The sequence below is a fragment of the Arachis hypogaea genome, chromosome 7 (genome assembly GCF_003086295.3).
Source record: "Arachis hypogaea cultivar Tifrunner chromosome 7, arahy.Tifrunner.gnm2.J5K5, whole genome shotgun sequence".
Classification (NCBI taxonomy): Eukaryota; Viridiplantae; Streptophyta; class Magnoliopsida; order Fabales; family Fabaceae; genus Arachis; species Arachis hypogaea.
In genome coordinates, this window is record NC_092042.1 from 45,647,804 (window position 1) to 45,656,712 (window position 8,909).

The window sequence follows — 8,909 nt, forward strand, 5'->3', positions numbered from 1 at the left end:
TCCATAACATCCTCTGTCAATTTGAGGTCAGGTTTATTGAAGACCCTTAGTTTCTTTCTAAACTTATGAAACAAAACTCTTGACAAAGGTTTTGTTATGTTATATGCAATCCGATCCTAGAAGGCGTAATTTTTATGTGAATAACATACAGTAACTTTTTATGAGAAAGCGTAAAATCAGCTCGAGATACTTAAATCTACTATATATGTAAGAAATAAAAATTTTAATTGTCACAATAAATAGTTGGTGGAATTGGCTGAGAAATTTGTAGTTCTCCCATTAGCTATTATAGTGATATGATTTTATTTTTTGTTGCAACCATTGACCTATACTCTGGCTTTGTATTGCTTCTACTCAGCTTGGTTTGTTTGTTACTTAGCTTTTCCAGGTGACTATATTGTTCCCAACATAAATACAGAAATCAATCATGGACTTTCAATTATCTAAAGTCCCCAACCCAGTCAGCACGCATCTGCAAGCCAATTAACCAAAAATAAGGGGACTTGATAAATAATAAACCATGATTGATTGTACCTTAAAGATATCTAAGTATCCTTTTGACATATACATTTCTAGTGTTGAACAGTTAGTTGATGCATGTATTAGGATCCATTATTTACAGCAAATGTCAAATTTGATAGAGTAAAAGTGAAGTATTAAAAGCACCTACAATTGATTTATATTGCTTTGACTTTTTGTATGATTCAGAGTCACAAGCTTATAATTTTAAATTGGAGATTATTGAGGTAGACTTGGGGCGAAAGCATTCTTTTTTGAGAGGATCCTAAGCATATTTTGATTGAGTAACAAGCAAATTGCTATTAGTTAAAAAATTTGCTTCTGATTCTAGAAAACACTGAATAGATTAATATCACTTTACTCTAACGATTATATCATCAAGATATACAACTATGTAAATTACTATGGTTGAATTTTTGCTTACAAAAAGAGGCACATCTGATATAGTATTACTGATCCAAATCCAAATCTATGAAAAGTAGTTGCAAAAGTCTTATGCCAAACACGTGGTGCTTGTTTCAATCCATAATAGCCTTTTTGAGATCACAAACCATAAAATTACTGTTATAAATATACTCTTGAGACTGAAACATGTAAACTTTCTCTTCCAAAATGCTCATTTAAAAAGGCATTTGCAAAGTCAAACTGCCTTAAAGGGCAACTTAAAGATATTGCTATAGAAAAAATCTCTCACAATTGTTGGTTTCACCCGTGGGATAAATTTGGTTAAAACCCGTGGCAACATTTCCATTTTGAACTATTTTAATGGCACACACCCATTTGCTACGAGTAATGGTAGTTAGCACTAAGTGGAGGTTAAGCAGGTTTTCATTATTACATTTCAAAAGCACTTGAAACTCACTGTCCATGACTTCGTTCTAGTGAGGAGAGTTTAGCACCTCCACAGTTTTAGGCATAATGTTAACAGAATTTAGGTCAAGTTGAATAGAAGCCAATAATTTGTTGTTTTAGCAGTTTCTCTAATTGGTATAAGTACATTTTGGGGGAAAGAAGGAACGAATTTTGATTCCTTGCTATCCATGGAAGAATCAGAAGCAAAATTGGTTATGCTGGATAAATCCAAAGGAGGAGATGTAGAACTAGAGGGTTGTGATTCAGGTTGCTTGTCACAGAAAGAAGAGGTTGATGAAGAGTCTAATGTGAAAGATGGAATATTGATAGTAGGCACAATTGCGAAGTTGGCAGACTTGAGGTAGTGATCCATGAGCATCTTCAGTTATTTTTTTATTGAATAAAGTTAGTAATTTTTGAGATTTTTGTGTTTTAATCAATGTTTTTCGAAGTTACTTTGAATTCTTTAATTGTAGGAGATTGTGAAAGAAATTTAACAAGGGTGAAGAAAAGCAAGCCAGAGAGCTCCTGGACAATCCAAGCAAAAGCTACGTCCAACGCAGCCCATCTTGCGTTCAACGCAGCAAACAGAAAGCCCCTAGATGTCCAAGCAACAGTTGCCTTCAACGCACCATCACATGCGTTCAATGCACTAAGCCCATGCATTTAACACACCACAACAATGCGTCCAACACATCCTCCGAGCCTAGCTGTGCGTTCAACCCACCAAGTCCCTGCATTCAATGCACCATCCCATGCGTTCAATGCAGCCAACCATGCATCCAACGCAACCTCCACAAGCACTTCCAGTGGTTGTCCACACTAGCTACGTATAACGCAGCCCACTATGCGTCAACGCAACACGGATAGAGATTTCAAGGATCCCAAATTTGGGCCCTGTGTTCAACGCATCTACCTTGTGTCTAACGCACCTCATGGGCCAACTTCCAGGGCCTTCCAATCCTTCACTAAATTTTTCAAACATCAAACACCTACTTTGATGATCCAAGATTAAGCACAAGCCTATGATATCAAGCTTTGATTTTCAATTATGAAGAAGATCACCTATAGATTAACTTGAGAAGGAAAAATATATGAGAAGATTTAATTAGATTAGATTGGATTCTGTTTTTTTTTTTTTAATTGAGTTTTGAATTTTGAATTATAGGTTTAGGGTTAGCATTTAAAAGGAGTGAGAGACATACACGTACAAACTCTTTTGGCCGTCGTCTCAATTCATTGTTTTTGTTTTCAAGCAAATCATGAGTCACTAATCTTCTCTGTTAAGGTTAGAAACTCTGTTGATTCCAATGACTTAATGTTATTATTTTTCTACTTTTGATTAATGCATTGATATTTGCTTAAGAAGCAAGTTTTCATTTTTCATCATAAGGATCTGAATGTATTGAAAAATAATTCTAATATGAATTGAATTCTATTATTACCTGAAAAAAGTTGGTTATTGGAATTGAGCTTGAAAACTTCTTCTCACAATTCTTAAAGTTTTAAAACTGGTTTGATAAGTGACGTAAAATTAACTAGGTTTAGTCCTTGAGAATTATGTGGTTTTGAATTAGTAAACGTGCCTCACCTCTTATCATAATTAATTGATCAAGGAATTGATTATTTGTTAGATTAAGAGAAATTGAACTACCAAGGAGTTGTGGTTTGATTAATTATAGTTTACCATGGATACATCTTTGCATAATCAAAGTAGATAGTGAAAAGCATTTTTTTCTGAAATTTAAACAACTCTGAAGCCTTAATGCTTTTATCCATACTACTTTCTCAATCATTTACAAGCTGCTTTCGTCTAATTCACTATTTTTGATACCAAAAACCTTTCAAACTAAAATTTCAATTTGGAAACGATAATTCATTCACCGTAGTATTACTTGGTACAATTTGGTGCATTTGTCGAGTTTTAAAAAATATCTATCAAGTAGATGGTGGAGGTAATAAAGTAGTTTTCGGTAATAAAGATAGTGGTAGATGAAAAATTTGATGACCAATAATAAATGCAGGAAGAGCAGTAGATGATGTATTAGCCATGCACTAATAACCCTTGAGATTAAAGTCATATATCCAAGAAATACACAGATTTATAAGTAAATTTTACTTTATCGTATGGCCTTAAATAGAGATAACAACACACATCTAATGACTCTAATAAAAAAAAAATCTAGTAACAAGGAGCTAGATTGAATAACATTTTATAAAGGCATTTCTAATATAAAACCTAGGTAGGCATTCAATTTATGATGTATGATAAACTTTATTTTACCGTTTTAATTTGTGTTAAAATGGGTGGAGTTTATTAACTTTTTTATACATATTTTGTATGTTTAGAAGTATTTGTGCATAATTCCCTCTTTGAATTCAACGGTTAAAATCATGCTTTTTATGGCTTAAATTTGTTAATATTATTTCACTCGATGTTTTGATGTGTTCTTCTTTGATGTATTTCAGGTTTTAGAGACATTAATGGTCTAAATGATTAGAGAAAACATAAATATAGATGGCAATGCATGACGAATATGGGATTAGACAAAAGATGCAGATGTGCATATATACCATCCTTGCGTACTCACCATTCACACGGATACACCACTGAGGCATATGCTCAAGTTGCGCATACGTAGCCTTCATGCTACATGTCAGTCGTGCATATGTACGAATTGCTTCACGTGACACACTTATTGGAGTACGTGAGATTGGATTTGAGCGCCAAAAGCTCCTTTCAGCACTAACTTCACACAAAAAGGAAAAAGGGAATGAAGAAACAACACACACATTCTCATACTTACACTTTTTTTTAATTTTTTTTAGAATTTTAGTTTAGAAATTATAGAGAGAGAAGCTCGAACTTCTCTTTAGAATTCTAGGGTTTCACTTCAATTCTTTCATATTATTAGTTTATGTTCATGTGCAAGTTTGTGTTTTGATATCAACTTTTCTATTCTACTACTTAACTTGTTAGAAATGCTATTCTAGTTGAATGCATGTTCTTAACTTTACATTATATGTATGCTTTATGTGTTTTGATTAATGATAACATGTGATTTAATTTCATGAGTTAACTAGTATTTTGAAAAGTAAGAAACTTAAATCTTTTACTCGACTTTAAACTAATCTATTGAATGACTATATGGTAAATGAAAACATTATTGCGTGACACATATTATATGATATAACATCAATTTGGATGAGTTATTTATATAGATAAGGAGGTTTGATGAAGATTCAACACAAAAAGCTTTTACTATTATACGGCAGGTAAAAATCAATTTTTACAATAGGATTCTTTCATCAAACTCAAGTACAAGGTCATCAAGGAATTAATCATACATGAAATGAGGATGATATGACAAGAAGAAGTCCAACAAACAAGGTTTAGTTCTCAAATTTAGTTTTTACTTGTCAAGAGTAAATCAAGTTCATTTCTCAAGTTAAAATCATATTTTATCAAAGTTAAATGATTTTCAACATATGATTTTAAAAATACATGATTTTGGGACATTATTGGTCGAGTTATGATGATGATAATCTGTTCTTAGTAGATTTTAGGAGTATGACCCAATTTAATCATACATAAGGTGCCATAACTTGATATTTAAATTTGTTAAACTTTAACACTAGAGGATCAATCCTTGTGTAATTTGTGAGGATCAATCCTCATGAGTATTCATGCAGATTTAAACTAGATGATTGATTCCGTTCTTTGAGGATCAATCATATATGTCCTTAGAGACATAAGACCCCACCAAGAGCGTGTGTTTTTGATATTTAGGCTCTTCCCACTCACTCTTAACGTGTGTAGATGCATGTAGGCCTATAAAAAGAGGTCTTAGTTTATTGTTTTAGAATATAAAATTTACACAACATTTGCTAAACATATTTACTTTTATTGTGATCAAAATTCATAAGTTCTGAAAGTGATTTTTATCAATATTTAAGAGATAGATTGAAATTACTCATAGTATTTTATTTGTAACCATATATTCTTTGAGAGATTTCATATAACTTTTAAAGTTCACTATCTCATATTGTAAAGAAAGAGTTTTGTAGCTCTTCATGATTGTTGAGTGACTTAGAGGTTATTTTCTCTAACTGATGAGGCTTATTAAATACTATAGTCAGTGATGATATCTAAGATCATTAAGCACTCAAAGATACACCCTATCAATATATATCCTACCTGTGAGTACCCAATCAGGACCAACCCGTTCGGGTAGAGTTGTCTACCCGACCTGCTGTGGGTAGGGTAGGGTACGGTGCGAGTTTACCTGCAAGTAGGGTAGGATACGGGTACAGGGTATATCCTACCCTACCCTACCTTATCCGAACCCTTAATATATTATATAATATATATGTAAAAGTTCTGTATGTAGTAAAGAAAGTGAGTGTTGAACTCACAATCTTTCACTTATAAAAATTTGAAATAATCACTAGGCTAGTTGATGATCATATTATTTATAATTTTATGTTAGATTTCTTTAAGATTTTATTGTTTTTAATTTTAATTTGAACTTAGTTTTTTATTTTCTATTTTATTAATATGTATGAAATTTGAAATAGTTGAATTTTATATTTGTTTAAAAATTTCTTATTTTTCTGCGAGTAAGGTCGAGTAGAGTAGGGTTTAAAACTTTAAGATCCCGTGGCTTGGATAGGATAGATTTTTAAGAAAGTTTTCAATCTACGAATAGGATTAAGATAGAGTCTAAACCCTACCCTACTCTACCCATTGCCCGCTTTAATTTCAAAAGACACTCATCTCACTATCCATTAATATGAGATGGAATAACTATGACTATTGGAAGAATCACATGATCATATTGATTGAGTCCCCAACACTTAAGAATATAGAATGTGGTTGAATGTGAAAATTATGTTCCAACTAAAACAATTATCACGAAGATTAATGGCGTTGACAAAATAGTTGATGAAGCTAAACTAAGAAAGGAATGAAGTGATAAAAATTACAAGAAGGTTTCTTTTAATCACAAAGCCGTAAACTATTTTCATTGTGAAAAAACATAAAATGATTATAGGAAGATAGCTATGTGTGAAACAGCCAAAAAAAATTGAAATAAGCTAAGCATCACATGTGAAGAAACAAGCTATGTCAAACAATCCAAAATTGATAGACTTGTTAAAAAATATGAGCTATTTCAATTGAAAAATAATGAAAATATTAAAGATATATTTAAAAGATTTTCAAATATTATAATGGTGGACAAAATTGTGATCATCAACAATGGCTCCAAAGACTTGGTGCTCTCAAACATAAATCACACTTTGTCACAACTCCGCACAACTAACCAGCAAGTGTACTGGGTCGTCCAAGTAATACCTTACATGAGTAAGGGTCGATCCCACAGAGATTGTTGGTATGAAGCAAGCTATGGTCATCTTGTAAATCCCAATTAGGCGGATTCAACTACATTAAGAGATTATTGGATTTTTGAATAATAATAATAAATTAAACATAAAATAAAGATAGAGTTACTCATGTAAATCAATGGTGGGAATTTCAGCTAAGTGTCTGGAGATGCTTGTCCCTGTTGGATCTCTGCTTTCCTACTGCCTTCCCTCAATCCTTCTTACTCCTTTCCATGGCAAGCTGTATGTAGGGCATCATTGTTGTCAATGGCTACGTCCCATCCTCTTAGTGAAAATGGTCCAAATGCTCTGTCACAGCACGGCTAATCATCTGTCGGTTCTCGATCATGTTGGAATAGAATCCCTTGATTCTTTTGTGTTTGTCATCACGCCAAGCAATCGCGAGTTTGAAGCTCGTCACAGTCATTCAATCCCGGAATCCTACTCGGAATACCACAGACAAGGTTAGACTTTCTGGATTCCCATGAATGCTGCCATCAATTCTAGCTTATACCACGAAGATTCTGATTAAGGAATCCAAGAGATATGTGCCCAGTCTAAGGTAGAACAGAAGTGGTTGTCAGTCACGCATTCATAGGTGAGAATGATGATGAGTGTCACGGATCATCACATTCATCATGTTGAAGTGCAACGAGTATCTTAGAATAGGAATAAATCGAATTGAATAGAAAGTAGTAGTAATTGCATTGAAACTTGAGGTACAACAGAGCTCCACACCTTTAATCTATGGTGTGTAGAAACTCCACTGTTGAAAATACATAAGTGATGAAGGTCCAGGCATGGCCGAATGGCTAGCCCCCATGAAAGACCAAATGGTCAAAAGAACTAGATAGTCCAAGACATCTAATAAACTAGTAAAAAGTTCTATTGATATTAAACTAGCTACTAGGGTTTATAGAAGTAAGTAATTGATGCATAAATTCACTTCCGGGGCCCACTTGGTGTGTGCTTGGGCTGAACTTGATCTATCCACGAGCTGAGACTTCTCTTGGAGTTGAACGCCAAGTTGTAACGTGTTTTGGGCGTTCAACTCTGGTTCGTGACGTGTTTCTGGCGTTTGACTCTAGAATGCAGCATGGAACTGGCGTTGAGCACCAGTTTACATCATCTAATTACGAATAACGTATAGACTATTATATATTGCTGAAAAGCTCTGGATGTTTTCTTTCCAACGACGTTGAGAGCGCGCCATTTGGAGTTTTGTAGCTCCAGAAAATCTATTTTGAGTGAAGGGAGGTCAGATTCCAACAGCATCAGCAGTCCTTTGTCAGCCTCCTATCAGAGTTTTGCTCAGGTCCCTCAATTTCAGCCAGAAAATACCTGAAATCACATAAAAACTCATAGTAAAGTCCAGAAATATGAATTTAGCATAAAAAATAAAGAAAACATCCCTAAAAGTAACTAGATCATACTAAAAACTACCTAAAAACAATGCCAAAAAGCGTATAAATTATCCGCTCATCACAACACCAAACTTAAATTGTTGCTTGTCCCCAAGCAACTGAAAATCAATTAGGATAAAAAGAAGAAAATATACTATAAATTCCAAAATATCAATGAATGTTAGTTCTAATTAGATGAGAGGGACTTGTAGCTTTTTGCTTCTGAACAGTTTTGACATCTTACTTTTTCCTTTGAAGTTCAGAATGATTGGCTTCTCTAGGAACTTAGAATTTCAGATAATGTTATTGATTCTCCTAGTTAAGTATGTTGATTCTTGAACACAGCTACTTTTATGAGTCTTGGTCGTGGCCCTAAGCATTTTGTTTTCCAGTATTACCACCGGATACATAAACGCCACAGACACATGACTGGGTGAACCTTTTCAGATTGTGACTCAGCTTTGCTAGAGTCTCCAGCTAGAGGTGTCTAGAGCTCTTAAGCACACTTTTTTTGCTTTGGATCACGACTTTAACCACTTAGTCTCAAGTTTTTCACTTGGACCTGCATGCCACAAGCACATGGTTAGGGACAGCTTGATTTAGCCGCTTAGGCTTAGATTTTATTTCCTTGGGCCCTCCTATCCATTGATGCTCAAAGCCTTGGATCCTTTTTACCCTTGCCTTTTGGTTTTAAGGGCTATTGGCTTTTTCTGCTTGCTTTTTCTTTTTCTAAAATTTTTTTTCCACTTT

General features: G+C 33.9%; 1 long non-coding RNA gene across 1 annotated transcript; it reads left to right on the forward strand.

Annotated features, from left to right (window-relative positions):
• Positions 1-939: 939 nt before the first annotated feature.
• LOC140174228 (uncharacterized) lies at positions 940-2,682 on the forward strand. The gene is made up of 2 exons (XR_011863481.1): positions 940-1,732; positions 1,848-2,682. It is a non-coding gene; the product is annotated as an uncharacterized lncRNA (long non-coding RNA).
• Positions 2,683-8,909: the final 6,227 nt, after the last annotated feature.